The sequence below is a fragment of the Lactuca virosa genome, chromosome 7 (genome assembly GCF_052849685.1).
Source record: "Lactuca virosa cultivar CGN04683 chromosome 7, Lactuca_virosa_CGN04683_v6, whole genome shotgun sequence".
Classification (NCBI taxonomy): domain Eukaryota; kingdom Viridiplantae; phylum Streptophyta; class Magnoliopsida; order Asterales; family Asteraceae; genus Lactuca; species Lactuca virosa.
In genome coordinates, this window is record NC_136432.1 from 217,497,968 (window position 1) to 217,518,557 (window position 20,590).

Sequence of the window (20,590 nt, forward strand, 5' to 3'; positions counted from 1 at the left end):
TCTACAAAGGACAAGAACAAGGTTGGAAGTTTAGATCAAATACCTATCCCAAACGAATCTGAATACGAGTCCGAGAACGAGTTTGGACTATATACGAGCGAACCCGAAGACGAGCCAATCAACGAAATGGAAAACATTGAAGAAATGTCAATGGGAGCTTACAAGAAGCGTATTCGAGAGGATGTTGGTCCAAGATTAGTACAACCCGCAATTCCTGCCACTGCCACATTTGAGTTGAAGGGACACATCCTTACTACACTTAAGGATGTTCCATTTTATGGAAAGGATCATGAAGATGCTTTTAAGCATCTAGATGAGGTCAATGACATTGCAGATTATTTCAATGTCCCGAATGTTAATAGAGATACTATCTTGCTAAGGATGCTTCCCGTTACTTTTAAGGGAGCTGCTAAAGATTGGTTAAAAGCACTTCCACCTGGTACAATCACTACTTGGGCTCAAATACGTGAGCAGTTTCTAGACCAATTTTTCCCGCCATCCAAGATAGCTAAACTCAAGAAGGCAATAGCCAACTTTGAGCAAGAACCGGGGGAGTCACTATACGAGGCATGTGAGCGTTACAATGGATTGTTAAGTAACTGTCCTCAACATGATCTTAATGTTCAAAAAGAGATGTCTATTTTCTATGATGGGGTCAACATTATGACAAGGCAACTCCTTGATTCTCAAGAGCCATTGACAAAGAAAAATCCAAGGGAGGTCAAGGAGTTAGTTGAAGAATTCGCAAAACACTCTCGTGAGTAGCACAACCCAAGACAAGATGGAGCAAAAGGCAGTGGGGGTGCACATGCTGAAGAGATGGCTGCTATGATGGAAATGCTCAATACTATGGACCGGAGATTAACCCAAATGGACCAATCAATTCATGCAATAAAAGTTGGATGTTAGAAATGCAGTGGGCCACACTTGACTAAGGATTGCCATTTGGATGAATATGGGAACAAGAATGCTCAAGTTTGCTACTCGAGTGGGGACAAGTATGATGAAGATTGGAGAAAACCAAAGAAGGGGTACCTGCCATACGATGAATATAAGAAGCAAAAGGAGGAGAAATTTAGGCAGACTGACCGAGGCTTCTATCAAAAAGAGCAACCACCAGCTGAGAAGAAAGCTGACTTAGAGACCATGTTAATGAAATTTATGGAAGCTTCATAAAAAAGGCATGATGATACGGATGCAGCATGGAAGGACCAAAGAATAATGATAAAGGAGCATCAAACTATGATGAAAAATCAGCAAGCAATGATGATTGACCAGCAAACATCATTAAGGAATCAGCAAGCCTCCATCCACAACCTTGAAGCTCAACTTGGTCAACTTACTACTTTGGTGAATGAGAGATTATCTCCCCAATTTCCCGAAAAGAAGACTAATTCCCATGTGATGATGATTGAAACTGATGAAGAGGCCATCTCTGAGTTCCTAGAAGCATTGGAAGTGGAACCAAGGCCATCCGGACCAAAGCCAAAGAAGCCGAAGCTCGAAAACGAGATTGTTGCTGAAACACCAGACTCACGTCGTTAGCCCGAAATGCTCACGTCGCGGGCTCGGTCTGAACATAAAAATTCAGAATCCGTTCTGGCTTATCGACCGCCTTTGTCGTTTCCGTCTCGAGCACATCTCAGTCCACTGGAAAGGGAACATCTGGAGTTTATTCAGCAAATAAAGAGTATTTCTATTAATACCCCTTTTAGCGATTCACTTTCAAAAATTCCAGAATACGCGAAGTTCCTACAAGATCTTATAGATACTCGTCAACAATTAAAGAAGAACTATAAAGTAATTCTTAGTGAGCAAAGTTCGAAAGTGGTATTGGGAGACATACCTAAGAAGATGGGAGACCCTGGACGCCTCACTCTTCCATGTGAGTTTGGTAACAACTTGAAGACTTATGCTTTAGCCGATTCTGGGGCTAGCATAAATTTGATGTCATATTCATTTTATCAAAAGCTGAATATTTAGAAAATGAAGGGTACAAAGATGACCATCCACATGGCTGATCGTTCGGTTACTCATCTAAGGGGTATTGTGGAAGACATCCTAGTTAAAATTGGGAATATCGTTTTTCCAATTGATTTTGTGGTTATGGATATGAAGGAGGATGTGTATGTCCCAATTAGTCTTGGTCGCCCTCTACTTAATACTGCTAGAGATTTAGTTGATGTTCGTGAATCCAAGCTTACATTGAGGGTTGGTGATGATGAGGGGACTTTTGGAATACAAAATGGTTTTCAAGGAGAAGATGTAAAAGGTGAGGTGTTCAATATGGATGAAGATAGTGATGTTGAAGAATTGGAGAAGCTCATGGAGGAAGAAATCAAGACAATTCATCAAGTCAAACGCACCAAACCGAGAGCATCCGTCCCGTTCTTCGTGGAAGTCATTACCTACATAAAACCAACAACTTTGATGAGTGAGGAAAGCGATGAATTGTCGAGTGATGAAGACGAGGCTACTTCCAAGGAGACGAGTCCATTGGTGAAGGAAGAAAAGATTCCTAGGTAGCTTAATAAAAGTGAAGAAAAATTGGAGACTAAAGGGATCAAACGCAAGCTTGATGTAGATGAAGCAAAAGCTAAAAAGGAGAATTCAAAGAAGGCGTACATTCGACGTGTCCAAGCTTATAAGAGGCGATGGAAAGAGCAAAAGATTCAGGTGGTGATGGACTCCTCTGACAGCTCAACGTAGGAGGCACGGAGTCCAGCTCACGACTCCATGAAAAAAGAAGCGCTTCTCAGGAGGGAACCCGAGTTTGGTTTGAATTTTCTTTTCTTTCCTTTTTAGGAATTTTTAGAAAAATGATCACTTCGTCATCCAAAAACTGTTAATTGGTAAAAGTCAAGTGTGGGGTACTTTAGAAATTATGTGGTACACAATTAGAATAAATAAGTATCATTAGCTAAATTATATAAGGTCCAGACTATGTTTCACGTCGTGAGTATCTATTTCACGTCGTGAATGGGATTGAAAAACAGGGTTTTCACAGTTTAGCCCAGTTGTGAAGCCCGTATTCGTTTAGCCCAACTAGCCAGGCACGTCGTGAAATTGCCTTTCGCGTCGTGACCAAAGTCACGGGGGACCAGTTACATAAACACTTTGATCCACCTTTCCCATTTGTTTATTTACTTGCGCACAAATAGAAGCAGTCCCCACAGCCGATTTCCTACACTTTTACTCCAAATTGCTTGCATCTTCTTGTCTTTTAACTCCATTTGGTAAGTATTTCATCCCCTAATTGTTGCTATTGTTCACATTTCATGTATTTTGGGTGGTTAAGGTCTAATTAGGAATTAAAAATCCCAAAATTGGTTGAATTGGTTAGTATTTTCAGTTTTCATGGCCTTAGATTAGTAGAATATGCAAACCCCAAGTGTGATTTTTACTGAATTTGGACTATAAATTGCTCGATCCATTATCACGTCCCGATTGCGTTTCACGACGTGGAACCTTAGTCCACGTCGTGAATTCTGGGCGACCAGGTTTCCTGCTTGCTTTTTAATAAACTGTTTTGGATGTTTTGTTTTTGTTTTGTTTTGTATTTGGTTTTTGCAGGCAAATGGCTCCTAGAAGTGTCCAGCAGGAGAATAACCCGATTGATGTGGCTAGCATTGACCCGCTGTATCGTTTTCCACAAAACTTATCCCGCGCTTTGTTGAACAATTACGAAAACCGGTTGGGATGGCTCTATAACCGAGAGTTTACAATAGCACCCATTGTGGATTGGAGATGGCTACGGGGTGTGGGCATGGTCTTGGAATTGGAGCGATATTGGACAAAAGTGTATGAAGGAGATGGCTTTACATTTACTTGCAATGGTTGGAGGAATCTTTTCGCTATTCAAGAGCCCGTCTATCGGGAGTTGTCGGTAGAATTCTTTGCTACCGTAAAATTTGAGGAAAGGACAATTGATTTTGACTACAACCAGGTGCTTGTTTTCCGGTTGGGAGGGGTGTATCGCGAGTGCAGTCTTCGCGAGTTTGCATGGCGTATAGGCCTATACACCGATGTGGAAATGCAATCACCATTCTTTGTGCCATTCTTGCAAGGGTGTGTTTGGGATTTTACTCCCAGTATTTTTGATGTCCAATTCTGGAGGACCATTTCGAATCACAAGTATGATTCTCGTGATGCAAGCGAGGGACAAATAAGGAGTCCCATTTATCGAATTTTGCATCGCCTCATCACTTTTTCTGTCAATCACAAACATCATGGAGACAAGGTGCCACTCCAAAATTTGTTTTACTTGTGGAGCATCATCACACCCGAGATTTGTTCTGATCTTCCCTACATGCTTGCACGATTTTTGGGAAAGAAAGTGGCCGGCTCTAGGCAAGGGAGTCCGATCACGGGTGGACATCTAGTCACCTGACTTGCCCGGTCTTACAACATTTTGACTCCTAATTTTATTAGGAACCTTACTCGCTTCCCGGATAACGCTTTGACAATCCAAGTGTTGGGTGTTATGAGGGTGGTGGTGAATGTTGGGGGCGGCTATGTGATACCCCCGGAGGATGGTGAGCAACAAATGGAGCAACTCGAGCAACAACCTCCACCGAGGCCCATAAGGCGGAATGTTAGAGTCCGGGGAGACATGGAGAGAGATCGTCAAGCAGCTCAACAATATGAGGGTGGAGTACCCACTGACCCGTTTCAAAGTCGGGTTGGTTCTTATTTGGATAATCTTCGCGGTGGGATGACTTATAACACCCAACTTCTTGAAACCATGTTTTCTCATATGGGTGTGGTTCGACCACCTTCCGTGCCACAACAATGCCAGTACATACCTACATTGGAGGAACTATAGATACCAATAGGTGATGGAGAGGGACCAAGTGGAGCACGAGGCAGAGAAGATGACGATTGATCGTTTTGTTTATTTTATTTTAGTTTGATTTGGATTATGTTTTATTTTTTATTTGATTTGTTTTGTAAGACATTTTAAGTTATTATGTTACTTTTCTATTTTCTTTGGTGGTTATTTTCCAGATTTGCTAAAGGAGTCACGGGAAAGGAGAGCCGAGATGAGAGCGTATACGTTTAGAAAAGGGTCGTTTAGAGTTTCAAGTCAAGAGTCGAGACCCACAATTGGAAATAAGTGTGGGGTACGTTGAGAGAGAGGGTAGAGTTATAAAAGAGTCTTAAGATCTTGCATTAGAAACGTCTTATTTCATTAAGATGTTGGTAACACGTCCAAGTTGAAAGAGGAAGTGGAGAGTTTTATTTCCTGACTGCACATGATTCACGACGTGGCCAACTAATTCACATCGTGAATCAAATTTAACGGATTTTCAGAATATGTATTTGTCGCACCCCCAAACCGGAACGGCGGAAACGTTCGGGGGCGGAGGACGTCATGCTCAGTATCATAACCATAGTGAAGAAAGTAAACACAACCATCATAAATATAATTTAAAAGGTTACATTGTTGCAAAAATACATGTTTCCAAATAAATTACATTTGATGTCAAAATAGTTCAAAAGAAATTTGCGCCTTAGCGTCTTGCCTTCAAAAATCTTGTGGTTACCTGTATTACTGAATACCTGAGAATACAAGTTGTTTTTTGAAAGAGTATCAGCATAAAGCTGGTGAGTTCATAAGCAGTTTTATGAATGAAAGATGAATGTTGTTCCTTAAAGTTTGTTACAAGTTTGTTTCCAAAAAATCCAATATTTTCTAAAATGTTTGTTGCAGTCTTATCTGAACCAAGACTTAGTATATGTAAGTAAATCGTCATACTTATGCGCGTGGTTTTATATTTAAATAAAACTCTTTAAATCTCCATGAACTGTGTGTTTTGTTAATTCCCCATGTGAGTTGTTATAACCATGCTAAAACTCGAAGACCTCGTACTCGACGTTCTTCAGGCGTCGGAATGTTATGACACTTTTCACCCCAGACCTGCCGGTCTAGCTGTTGCAAGCAGCTTAGGTGCGGGTTTGTCAGACCCAATATAGATCTATACACAACTATTACTCTCTCCCTCCAAGAGATTCTGATTATAACTACATGACTTTTCTGTGGTACTTAAGAGTACCCTGAAGGTGAATGACTCACAAATTTATTCATTAACAAGTTCACGTAATTTGTAAGAAAGTACCCGTTTTGTAAATCGATTGTGTTAGTGATTCTTTCGTAAACGAAGTGTTCAAACTATACCTATTATAGTTTATCAAGAGTGTTTTATGTTTATTCAAACTTGTTATGCATGACTTTGTATTTCAATAAAAATGACATTGAAAATACTAAGTGTAAATCCTACACACCTTGCTCAGCATGTTACAAGGTGTGAATAACTCTTAAACTTGTTTTGACAGTTTTTACCCTTAACTGTCACTGTTTTAGAATATTTATGGAAAATCATTGTAAGTCGAAAACTGAATCCGTAAACTCTGAGAGTTTGGAAAAAGCGTCTACTGTGTTCATAAATTTTCCTATAAATTTTGGTGGTCTCAAACCAGGGTGAAAATGTTCATCTTCACAACCTGGTCCGATTTTGTTGCTGCAGTGATAGGCAGTTTTGTAAAAATCACCATCAATTGTACAAAAATCGTATGGAGATGTGCAAGTAGTCATTTTAAAGGTATAAACGTGAAATATTCGTATATTAAACAGTTTTGAAAAATATTAAGTTTAAGTTGGGTAAAACAGTTTGTGAACAGGTCACAACTTTTCTGTTGTAAGCTGTCAACTTAAGTTTTAAATATGTTTTGGTGTTTTAACTTGTATTCCCCCCTCCCCTGAAAACTAAAGAAAACTGGAAAATGAAGGGGTATGAACTCAACTTGAGTGATTTCTTGAAGAGTGGGAGGTCGAAGACGAGGAGTAGCAAGTCAAGAACACTTGATGAACACGTGAAAGCTTGGATGATCCTAAGAACGATTTTTGGTGTTAAAATGTTGGTAGATGATTCAAGGGTGTTATAAAAACATGGAATAACACTTGAGTTTAGATGGAATACTTACTAAACAGTTAAGTAATAGCTCAAGAACACTTCCAAAAAGTGGCTGGAAGTAGAGAGAAAAGAGGCTCTCTTGCTTGATAAGAAGGGTGTAAGAAAAGTGTATAAGTGCTTGAAAGTGATCAAAGTAAGCCAAGAAATCCTCCAGTGATTTCTTTATATAGGTGTTGCTGGAGCAAGTTGTAAGGATGAGGGGATGGTTGCCTTGGTTTGTGTGATGTGGATAGGGTTGGACCAATGGGAAGATGACACATGGAGACAAGTGGGCACACTTGACCCACTTGTGGTGTAGAATAATCTTCTTAATGTAAAATAATTATTTATAATCAATAAATCCTTGAGAAATGAATAAAATATGAGTCTAGGGAGTTTAAAATGATAAAAATATGAATTTGGTGAAAAATCCCCGTCAAAATCGTCAAAAACGGGCTTAATAGGCGAAAGTTGTCGAAAATCGGGAATTAGGAGCGAACCTACGAGGTTCGGCCCTTAGGAGTTGAGGACGGAAGGTGGGAGAAGGAACCAAGAGTGGGAGGTTTTGGTTCTGACTTCAGACCGAAGGTAGAAGAGGGAACCAAAGGTGACAGAAGCGAAAGTGGGTTCAGTCCTTAAGGAGGGTTTCGGTCCTTAAGGGCTGTTTTTCAAGCCAACTTCCCGTTTTGAGTGATTTTTGGCCAAGTTAAGGGTCGGGATGACCCGGATGACTATAAAACGTTGACAGAGATTTGGGAGAGATTCATTTTTAGCCATTATTATCGTATAATCTTGAAATGCAAGGTTCGTGAACCCCATTATGCTTCGTTTATGATTGTTTTAAGTCCCCAAAAGGGTCCAAAGTCGTGTTTTGATGCGTTTAACTCCCTTCTTAGGGTTTCCCATTGCTATCCCAGGGGAGTATGTTCCTTTTTCTCCATTTTATTGCTTTTAATTTAGTTTATGCATACAATGAGGACATTGTATGTAATAAGTGTGGGGTAGGGGGTCGAAAAAGTAATTGCTAGGGTTGAAAAAGTAAATTGCTAGAAATTAGTAACTGCTAGGGTCGAAAAAGTAAATTGCTAGAAATTAGTAAATTTAAAAATTTTTGGACATAGATTTGAAATAATAATCTAAATAAAAATTCTAGTAATAATGATTAATTTAAACTTAAGTTGCTAGTGTTGTGTGCGATGATCCGATGAGAGCTCAAATGTTTAGTTAAGCCAATATATGTTATCGTGCATTTGTGGACTCCTTTATTCTAGTGAAATCATCGGACAAAAACACAACCTCGCTTAGTTTGAGGGATACAATATGTTTAGCAGCCTGTACCTGAAATGTATCCAGGAAAACTAATACCTTAACCAATAAGGGTTGAAGTTAAGCGCCCCTGCTTAAGCATGTAGGGTTTTGATTGAAGAAAAAAAGTGAGTACATGTAAAAAGAGAGAGAGAGAGAGAGAGAGAGAGAGAGAGAGAGAGAGAAATTACCAAATAGTGAAAAGTTGAAATTTTTTTGGAGCTATAGAAGTATAAAATTTTGAAGATCAAAGATCAAAAATTTTGAAGAAATATAAAAAGATGAAGACACCAAGAATTACACAAGAATGTGGTGAATTCTAAGAAATCAAATATCAAATATCAAAGAAATTAAGAATTCAAGAGCTCCATAGTGTGGTATCTAAAAAGTTGTAATTCTCTAGTTTATGTATGCTTGGGTAGCTTTACAAAAATACCTTGAGGTTAAAAAGTTTTCTGCGGATGGATTCGGAGGGGTGCATATAATGAGCATTGTTCAAAAGAAGTGGGCGGGTGTTTATGAGGATTGTGAGTATTTAGAATTTAGGGGGGTTACTCAGGAAAAATTTTAGACACAAATGCACGCGTTGAGGTCTTGGCGTAATGGCTGAGTTTGAGTTGGATCGTTCTATGTGATGTTGGTGATAAAGGTTTAATTTTAAAATAATTAGATTTGCTTGAGGGCAAGCAAAGCACAAGTGTGGGGTATTTTGATATTGCCATATTAATACATATTTTTAGGCAATATTTATTTACATTTTTATTAATAATTTAGTTATTTGCATAGAATATTGATACTTATAAGCTTAAATTATATTTTGCAGCCAAATAGAAGCATTTTCAAAGAAAGGGACCAAAAATGACAAAACATAGAACTTTGGAGACTTGGAGTACAAGAGTAGAAGAAACCCACAAATTCAACTCAAATCACGACGTGAACTAGAAGGCCACGACGTGGCATGAGTATTCTGGAAGATAAGTATTCGCGAAGTAAAATCCTTGCCCGATAAGGATTTCTCTGAAGTCACGACGTGAAGAGGGTATTCACAACGTGAAACACAAAATTTCGGGATTATTATAAAAACCCTTGTCCATTACGACTGGAGAGACTTTTGGTTGCCTTGGAGGGTTCCTGGAGACGACTTTCATTAGAAGAAAGGTTCTGGAATTGGCTATTAGCATCCAAGGAGAGGAGAAGTTCATAGTAGCTTAAGAATTTGGTACACTTTTATTATGTCTTTGGATATGAGTTATTTGTGTTTGTTAGCTAGTATATCCAGCTAAATCTAGCTGCTTCTGTTAGGTAGATGAAGCTGGAACTCATGGTTTTAATACATTAGATTTGACTTTACTTGTTGGTATTATGCTTGTGTTTGGTTGATTCTACCTAGCATGTTTGATTCAATTTTTGATTGTTTAAATTTCTTGTTCTGTGTAGTTAGTGAATACAAATATGCATGAATTTGAATACCTAATAATTTAGTGAACACTAGTTTATTAGAGCTAAGATCAAACAAATCTTAGATAAGCAATTGGATCATTGAATTAGGTTGTGGTAGAGAACTCAAATTATGACCATAATTGTGTTTATCAAATCAATCTTACATGGCTTCAATCATATTCAATAATTGATTATGTGTTAACTATTGTGTGACCATACATAGACTTACATGAATTAATTAATGCTAGTAGATTTAGAACTAAATTGCTAATACTATCTTAATTGGTACCAACAATAATTGTCATAGCTAAACTATAAACCATTGAGGGAAAGTGGATTCGAACTAACAGAAGTGTTTAGTTAATTGAGTGAATTTGGTATTAAGAATTAAGTTTATCTTAACCTGCAAAATTAGATAAACCCCCTTGCTTTATTAATAATTAGATTAATTTAGTAGTAGATAAATTAATTAGTCAAAACCGTTCCCTGTGATCGACACCCGACTTACCCGAAGCTATACTATAGTCTGACTAGGTACACTGCCTAGGTGCAATTAGTTAGTTAAGGTAGTTAGGTTATAAATTTAAAATTAGGTGTAGCTATTTGCACGCATCAGTTACAAAATCTTATTTTGGCGGAAAATTTTAAACCCTAAGTTCACATGCAACCTAAAGGATCTATGTTCTCACTATGATTTGCAACTAACAATTGAATATCTAAAACGCCATAAGTGGATTGTTATTTTTGAAATTGAAAAAGGGTTATTAGAAAAAGAATACTTGTATTTTTGTATAGCGAATAAACTAATATTCCGTCATTGTTGGTCTTTAGAAAGCAAGCACTAGAAGTCTTGTGCCTCTAATGGCTCACACCCAAACCCTAGAAAATTTGGAAGCTAAAGAGGAGAAGGAGAAGGAGGAGAATTTTCGGATTTCTCTCTTGGATGAAGTGAATTCTGAAAATCAAACCCAAGGGGGTTTGTATAGGTGATAAGGAGGCTAAAGATAAGGGAGGTTCCTTTTAGATAACCCTAATCCTTTTGCTTTCCCCTAAGACATTCACGCTTCCTTAGAGTCCAAGAAAAGCTCTAGAAATACCTCTAGAAACCCTCTAGAAATTTTCCCCCTCATGGGAGGTTCTAGAATTGGTCAATGTTCAACTTTTGAACATTGTCACCTTTAGTCCTTCCATTTTTAATTAATTCAGGTAAATTAATTCCAATTAATTTCTGATTAATTTTTAATTAAACAATATTATTTATAATTAATATATTATTCTCATAATATATTAATAAATCATTTATTTTGATTTCTAATTAATTTATTAATAATATAATAAATTAATAAATCAGTTTCTCTCTCCAAAAAGCATTCCAGTCGATTACTAGGTTTGAGGGTAACCCAAAAGGATTATGCTAATAATTCAAGATTATACTAATTTAATTATTGACTTAGACACCTAATCAAAATTTTTTTTTCCCAATTTCCTTCTTTGTGATGACGTTATAAGACTTCTAAGTAAACACATCAATTTAGTCCTGGTTGGGCCCAACACTATAAGTCAACACCAAATTATCGAGGGGCCCACATATATCGCTTTTCCCGTTAGGGAAAAAGGAACGAATAAACTTTGACTAATATGTTTTACACACCAAATCATACATGACACTACGTTTTATAACATCAAGGTACTGATGCATTTTTCGCAATACCAATGTACAAATGACTTGTAAATTACAACTCATATATCTCCGTTTCAAAAATATAAGATATTATTGTCTCAGAATTACTCGTGATAGAATCCATGAAGTAATTTTCTGAGCGTGGGTTTATCCAATACTCAAATCTCCATTTTCTAAGTACTCATGAATGTTGTAGCAACACAATTGTTATGTCTTAAATCCTTAGACAATCTACAATCCAATTCATGATAATATTTTTTCACTACTTACTTCCCAAAGTATGAGCGACTGTGGAACTTCGAATAATCAAATTATTCATGAAGTAAAACATGCAAAGTGAAACAAAATACTAAACCAATTAACTATGGTCTCAAAACTATTGAATATAAATAATCTATGTTATATAATCACCATAATAATTACAACTAATTGTGTAATGTTTCGAGTAATAAAAGAATCACTTGAATTAAACTTCAGCCATAACATGTTAGGAACATGCATACTATGCCTCTCTATTGTTCTTCCACTGTGAACAGATTAACTGGACATTATTCCAATGATGCTCATTTCACAATTCCAAATTCTTATCACTATCCAAGATTTGATGGAATTCCAACTTAACATGCATTAATCTCCTGTGATATCATGATTCCAAATTCTAAAAGATTGAGTCTTTGATATTACAAAATATCCTATTAGAAATTTATTACTAGAAACAATTACATGGTAATGAAGGTTCTAATTCAAGGTACACTCCTTGAACACATCTCTTGTATTAAAGTTTCCAACTCACATGTAGACTTTTCAAGTATCTTCCATTATGGAAACAGTTCCATATTTCCATATGACCATCAATTCTGATCAAGAACCATCTTAGTCCAGAATCATGTCACTATGGACTATGGAATTCCATCTTAGTCCATATTTCCATATGACCAGTCTTTGATATAACCTTAGAGTGTTCTTGAAAGTTGTTTAAGAACTTTAGTCACACAAAATTATAGTCCTTTTTCTCAAAATTCCTTAAGCATTAGAATAAGTGAACATTATAGAATATATAATCGATCCTATATAGGAAGTATATGGGACTCGAATCATTATATATTATATAAGGATTTGATATCTATTCAATCTCTTACTATAAGATTTCCATATATTGAATTTCCTATCTTGAACTATTTAAGCATGATATTCATATATGTGAATGACTAAGTTTTATTAAACTATACAATCTAAACCTTTAGATTCGAAAAGAGGTATGAGTGCCCTCTCCCTTATGTCTACTATAGCGAAACAATTCCCAAACTTTGCAATTCACAAATTGAAAACTTTGTTCCCTAGGAACATTATTGTCAACATGCAATACTAGCAAAACAGTTATGATCCTACTAGTTTTGACATGTACTCGGAAATCAACTGGACTTCTAGAAATCAATACTTGGAAATATAAAACAAATACTTACCATCGACGACATCGAGTGCTGCTATAGCCTCCTCCATGGTCAACTGAAAGGCTCGGCCCCTGGCCTTCGGGGCCTCAACCTTCCTTTGACATCCGTCAATGATGCGCAGGGTTGCAGGAGCAGAAGTCTAAACCGACTTCCCTACAAGAACCGAATATTCGACTTTGACATGGTCTGCTGGTTGCAGCTGTAATAAACTCATGAACACATAAGTAGCATACCGATCCCGATCAACATGGACCCTCATTACCCTTACTACACATACTAAAAGTGCGACTCCTTTGACCACCTTCTCTCGAATCAGCAAGATTTTCCTGCTTTGTCACCAGATGCGTCTGGACTGGTCTCTTAACCATCCTCTGAGTATCCATCTCATTCTCCCTCTCCTGCAACTCCAACTCAATCTCCCTCCTCCTTGCATATGACTACAGCTCAGTCCATTTCTAGTACGGGGAGTTCATCATGAACTCTCTAATATCCCTCTTCAGCATACTCAAGTATCAGGTCATCCGTGCCTGCTCAGTAGATGCATACTGTGGACAAAACAAGGCTCTCGCATGGAACATCCTAGTGATCTTAGTCACCATCTTTTTTCATCAGTCAGAGCGACAGGTAATCCTAAGCCAATCGCCCCCTCTCCACCAAAGGAACATACTCCTCTAGAAATATCTCACTAAACCGGTCCCAGGTCGTTGCAGCCTTCTCTGCAGGTGATAAATCAGCAGTCTCGAACTTCCATTAGTCCTTCGCTCCCAAGCGAAGTAGGTTCATCGCAAAGTGAACCCTCAAATCATTTAGATAGGGAACATGTATAGAAACATCCCTCAACATCAGTGATCCACCTCATCACAGAAATCGGATCCTAAGCTCCATCAAACTCTACGGATTTCGTGTTATTGAATTCCCGATACTACATCGAATCACCCCTGTGAGACTTCGCAGCGACGACAACTACAATGGCTGTAGAAGCAACAACCTCGGTGACAACAACGTAGCGCTCTCTAAACATCTCTATCATCGCAGTCTTGACAGACCTAAATTCCTTCGGGATAGCCTCCCGAACCGCTATGGCCACCTCCGCAATAATGATCCTACGAATCTCATCATCACTGATACCCTACCTCTCCGGGCTGCTGGAGCTTGAACCTCGGGTGAACACCATACAAAAATACACAAGTGAAAATGGTCAAAACTAGACTATAAGTACATACGGGTCTTGTGCTTTTAGTAGTACATACTACCTTCCACACCTATCCATAGTTGATTTAGATCTCCTCTCAAAGTCCCGAACCACAAAACAGTCTACCCTCACAGAAGCAGCACATATACACCTAGGTGCTAAAAGAGCCGCATCTAATCATCCAGATACTCATCCTAAGGCCCTGCTTAGCTACAACTCCGTCCAGCGAGAAGTCTCTACTAACTTCACCAATGGCTCCGTGAAAACCAATTGTACATAACTCAAACTCTATAGACTTTTGAATAATAGATTCCTCCCCAAATCCACAACCAAACGAGCAATAGGAAGTAAGGATAAACCAGGCATTCTAGGCTATAAAATTCTAATTATGTAATACCATGCAGTACATACGAAACAATTAGCAATCTCAGCTTCAACTCTAGAAAAACATTTTGAAGAATCTCCTAGGCTATAAGGCATCACATAATCAGACAACCCTATTCTACAAGTCCCGTAGGATCCTTAGCCTATCGACTATCATGCATTTCTATCAACTCTAATAACAATTCTAATACAACATAAGATACATACATGAATATTTTGGGAGATCACTTCTTCGAGCTCCGACTGACTTTACATTTTACTTCCTCTTTTCTTCTATGAATCTCCATTACCTAGATAATGGTTTTTATAAAACTCTTAGATCCTTAGTTTCAGTCTCGAATCCCATGATTGTTCATCCAAATTCTTTAAACTAGGCCTCTAATAACAACTTGTAACACATTGATTTTTACCATGAAAATTTTCATTTTTAGATAGAGAAAACATCCAATATTATAAAAACCGAGCCATAAAATCCCAAGTGAATCAAATACAATCATCCAAATCAAAGTATCAAAATGTGGAAAATCATAAAATCTGCAAGCCAGAGTGTACAATCAAGCCTTCGCCTTCCCGAAATCATCCAAAGTACTTCATACAAATTTAATCCACAACTGTAATCACAAAGCTTAGTGAGTTCCCAAAATATCACATACAGCTTAACAAAGTAAAAAACTATAGGCTATTAGCAATCCTGTGGATTAATAACATGTTTTAGAGGTTATCAACAACCCTGGGGACTATCAGCAGTCCCATGGACTCACAGCCGTCCAAGAGATATCAACAACACAGATACACAAAACACATCAACAAGTAAGACCCAACTGGTCAGCATGCATACACTACTACATAGGTAATATAGTGAGAAGACCCACGTCACAGAGAGCAGCTAAATCATGACAGCTCCCACACAGTGAAGACCATACTTTGAACACCTAACAACAATAAATTAAATACCCACTCAGTCTACACCCTAAATTATAAACTAACCATAAGTCAACTATGGTCAAAATTCATTGTTCAAAGTCAAGTTGACAGGCCTCCACGTTGTGGCCGCCCATACGCCACATCGTTGGTACTTCATGACAAGATTGCCGACCATCATTTAAATCCCTCGTCGTGGCAACCATTGGCCATGTCGTGGCGCCGTCCAAAGTAGAGGGATGCGGAAACACCAGTCACCATGCCGTGACAACTGGTAACCACACCATGGGCACTACGCATCCACAACTTAATGAAGTAAGTTGTTATACCTCAACCCAACATCTCTACCACTCAGATCTGAATCCCCACAAGGTCTTGTTGGATAAAGTGTCCAAATTTATCCATTAGGAAATGCTATTAAGAAAATATTTCAAATTCCAAGTTCTTAATGACAATACCAAGGCATGGGTTCACTCAATCATCCATACAAGCCAAGTTTCCAACTAACCCCAAAGTCCAAAAGCTAACAATGCACTCAAAGGTTCTTGAGTTCACTCGAACCCCAAGAACAAGGAGATTTGGGACGAAAAGATCATTAAATGACTAGAACTAGATTTGGAGAACTAATGATCACGGTAGAGACTTTATACCTCTGAAGATGCAAAAATGTGATGTAGATGTAAAATATAAGTTGGAACTACACTCACAAGCAACACCAAAAGCTCCTTCTTCCTTCAATCTTCACAAAAATGGAGTTTAAGGTCTCAAAGCGTAAAAGCGGCTAGGGTTTGGATGAGGATTCTTTTTCAGAGGGTGGAGGCTTCTAATTGAGCCAACCCTAGGAGTTAGTGTCCTTAAATAGGGCACCAAACCCGAGATTAGGGTTTTAGGCCAAAAACGGCTGAAACGTCGTGGCCACCTAATGTTACATCGTGGCCATGCGCGAATGCGCGTTCTTCATTAAATGAATGCCACACCATGGCCAGGCAAAAGTAACTAATACTTTAAGACTTGAAAATTAATACTTGGAACACGGATGTTACAATAACATTCTGATAGCTTCCAAATATTGGAACTAATCGGAAGTGAACAGTAATGATTTTGGTTCCGAACAATACGACTCTAAGAAAACAAATGAAAACAAAATCTTTTGGTTTTTCGGGGTTTTTCTGATGCAAAAATGAAAAGAAACTAAAAATATTTTTGGATCATTAAGAACAAGCTTGTTTATATCCATGAAGTTGATTTGTTTCAAATGTGAGAAGTGGAAGACCTCACATAAGATCATTAAGAACAAGCTTGTTTACATCCCTGAAGTTGAGATGCGAAAGTCTTATGTCATAACCAATTGTCTTCCGAAGATACTTTCACAACTAGACAAATAAAAGGTTTTCCTTTAATAGGATTTAAGTTGAAAGGATACATTTTGCCTTTTCTCTTTGAATTTAGAATGACTTTCTAACAATCCTTGTGTATGATTTCTGATCCTTCTTCATCAAATTATACTTTATGACCAGAACCCAAAACAAGTTCAGAAACACTTATTAGATTGCTTTCAAATCATTCCACGAATGCTACCTTTCGAGTTGAAAATTCAGCATTTGTGATCATGCCATAGCCTTTGATTTCGCCAATTGTATTGATTACATATTTCACTCTTCCGCCATCTTTTAAACTCCAATACTCTCTCATTTCTGATTTCCTTCCAGTCATATGATGAGAACAGTCACGATCAATATATCATTCCGAATCGAGCTGCTCGTCATGGATCACCTACAAAATTAAACCAATTTAGGAACCCAAACAATGTTGGGCCCCAGTGAGATTTTTTATTTTGAGATTTAGAATAGAAAAATCTTAGTTTTATCAATCCAAACGATATATTGCGGAGAAATCCCTAAAATAGTACTTTCAGCAACGATGATTATTATGATCCTTAGGGATGAATATAGAAGAAAACGGGGATGGGTAATCGGACTAATTGTTTGATAATTAAACATATTTACTATATTATTGTGGGTTGAAAACCCTATATACTCACCAGGTTTCCCGACCTGACCGACTCAGTTTCTTTGTATCACAGGAAGCAGTATGAAGATAATGATGTTTGGATCCGATTAGATATTCGAGGAAATATAGGCCATGTTATAAAAGATGGTTAAGGTCTATAATGGTTCCACTTATGCTTATGTTTCTTGTATCATTTATGACATCCTAAGTATTTAATAATCAATGAAGACATTTCTTCAGAAATAACATTTTCTTGGAAATACTTTTTATGGGACAAATTCTACTATATAAAGAATATTCTGGTTTAAAATATGCATAAATAAAAAGGTCTTTTCTGATCATGAAAAAGGGGGATGTTAGAGTTCAAATTCAATAAAGGTGTGGGATCTTGTTTTGGTTGTTCATGAGGATGTTTTTTTTGGTGGTTGAGGTTCGTCTAACATGGTTATGAGGACTTAAGGTCGATTGAATAAGATGCCTAAGAATACCTGGTTCGACTTCCTGACGTGAGTGTCGTCTAATTTATTTCCCTTGGGTTGGAAAAATGATTCAAATGTCTATCTAATTTTCTAGGCACGTGCAATCATGTTGTCATATGGTATTGCGACAGTAGTAGTCTGGACTATAGTGGAGTGCCGGTGTTATTGAATTGTATGGCTCATTCAATGGTTGACTATTATTGGGAGGGATGCTAATTGGATTCCTTCAGGTCGGTGTGATGATGTTCATGTGTCTATATGCCCACTAAGAGCTAGTGATGAGTCTTCATTACTGTACTTAGATGACATAAATATTGGTGTTGAGCTGTGAGCTTCTCATGCCAATGATTGGATGGTGTTCCGACCCTAGTGGTCATAACGAATCAAGTTTGATTAAGATAAGTCTACAAAGTAAGTTACTCAGTTCAGAAAACTATGCTCGATATAGTATCCGACTTAAGTCAAAAGATGGAAGGAAAATCAAAGCGATCGATAGAAGTATCACAGTCATTGTTAAGGCTAAGCAGCCTATAGTTAGAAATGTTACTTGATATGATAGGATTATAACACATTAGAACATGAAGGAATGTGTATTTCGTGCTAGAGTTTAACACATTGAGACCTAAGTTTATCCATTACATCACATGATAGTAGGTCATTAGAGTGTGACCCATTGTTCAATTACGGTCGCTAAAGTGAAGAACTTATCTTTTGTTAAGTCTTTTCTAGAAGGTGTAGGAATATCTAACGAAGATCAAGTGTGTAATTTAATGGTTAGGACTGAAGGTCCAAAATATAATGAAGAGCAAATGCAAGCTTAAGCACTACGAGCAGTTAAGAAGTCCAAGAGTTTGATACTCGCATGGAAAGACATAGGAGTTACGGTTATTACCTAGGATGGAAAGGTGACGTGCAGAATCCGATGGGTTTTGAGCATCCTAACAACCTTAAGGTGCACATACAACCCTAGATGCTTTGGAACTATGTTTTCTCTATTATACAAGCAAAATTATTTTCCAAAGCATTGTCTTATCTAACATGCAATTGTAGGTTCTTATACAATAAAAACTAGATACAAATGTGTACCTTTCCTTGTAGTTGATTGCTTGGAGCTTTGAGAGCCTAGCACCAATAATGTGGATGCCTCAACTGGAATCACAAATCACCAAAACAACTTGGATGTTCTTGAGAGAGTATACTACGCTCACAAAATCGGCTATACTTCAAGTCTCACACCCTAGTGCCGATTTCTAGAGCCTTGGACTTCTTTATATAGTATGGAGGATTAGGGTTACATTCATGTAATCCCTAATACCCATAACCTTTCATTTCCATAGGATTCATGGGTTAAAAGCTCCACGGACTATCCATGGACTTCCATGCAAGCTTAGCCCATCCTAAATGAACATTGGCCCATACTATTAGAATCCATATTTAACTAGCCTCTTTTGATCACTAAATTAATTCCAAACTAATTCTTGATCAATACTAATTAAATAATATGATTTCATATTAATATATTATAACTTATAATATATTAATAAATCATAAATATACTATTCTGAGAAGACTATCCATACAAATTGTTCCGGTGAAGTGCGACCTAAATGGACCATGCCGGGTCGGGTCAAGTACATACCAAATATAGTTATGGACTTAGACACCTTATCCAACAGTCTCCCACTTGGATAAGTCTGATAACTATAGTTGCAAGTATGACTTCAGGAATCGAACAGCAATCATAGCTCTTATATCATTGTTGAACTAATAAGTACCATTTTAGATAAGTGATCACATAATCCTTTGTTCAAGATATCAGCCGGAAAAATACATGGAACAACGTCGTACTTAGTGTCCATCAGTTTGTTTCCCGATTTCTGATTTGTTTGACATAGAACTCAATTGAACACATCAATTCAGTTCTGACCGGGCCCGACACATAAGTCAAAACAAAATCATCGAGGGGCCCAAGATATCGCTTTTAATCCTCCAAGGACTAAAAGGAAAAGATAAACTTCGACTCATATGCTTGTACTAACTACTTGTTGAATCATACACAAGAGCACGTTTTATAACATCAAGTTACTGATGCGTTTTCGTACAATCAATGTACAACCAACTCATAGTCAACGACTCATATCTCTAGGTTTGAAGATTTATATGATATTACCGTGTCACGATCACTCGAGATTAATTCATTGAAGTGATACAAGTGAGCGTGGGTTTAATCCAATACTCAGAACTTATGATCACTCATGAATGTTGCAGCAACATTTTCTATGTCTAAACACCTTAGACATCTACAAGCCCAATTCATGACAGTCTTGATTCATACCTACTTCTAAAGTATGATTGACTGTGGAGAGTTTGAATAATGTAATTATTCTGGAGGTCAAAACATGCAAAGTTGAAACAATAGTAAACGATTGACACAAGATAGTAACACTTTACTCATAAACAAATAACAACTTTTATTTAATCACCAAATGTCAATTACATTACAGAAATAGCTACCTAATTAATAAAACTAATATCGTCCTTAAGCTCGATGCTCCTTGCATGCTGCAAATTCTTAACCCTTGTCAGTCCCTTCGTGAGGGGATCTGCTGGGTTATCTTCTGATGATACCCCCTTTGCCACGAGGAGTCCTTCTTCTATCTTGTGTCTTATGAAGTGATATTTTCTGTGAATGTGTCTGGATCTGTCATGACCCCTTGGTTCCTTGGCTAAGGTAACCGCACTATTTCTGTCACAGAAAATCTCCATAGGCTCCT

The 20,590-nt window shown here is 37.6% G+C and overlaps 1 non-coding gene across 1 annotated transcript; it reads right to left on the minus strand.

Moving 5' to 3' along the window:
* Positions 1-510: 510 nt before the first annotated feature.
* On the minus strand, positions 511-617 carry LOC145128021 (small nucleolar RNA R71). The gene has a single exon (XR_013716624.1). It is a non-coding gene; the product is annotated as a small nucleolar RNA R71 (small nucleolar RNA).
* Between the last annotated feature and the right edge of the window lie 19,973 nt (positions 618-20,590).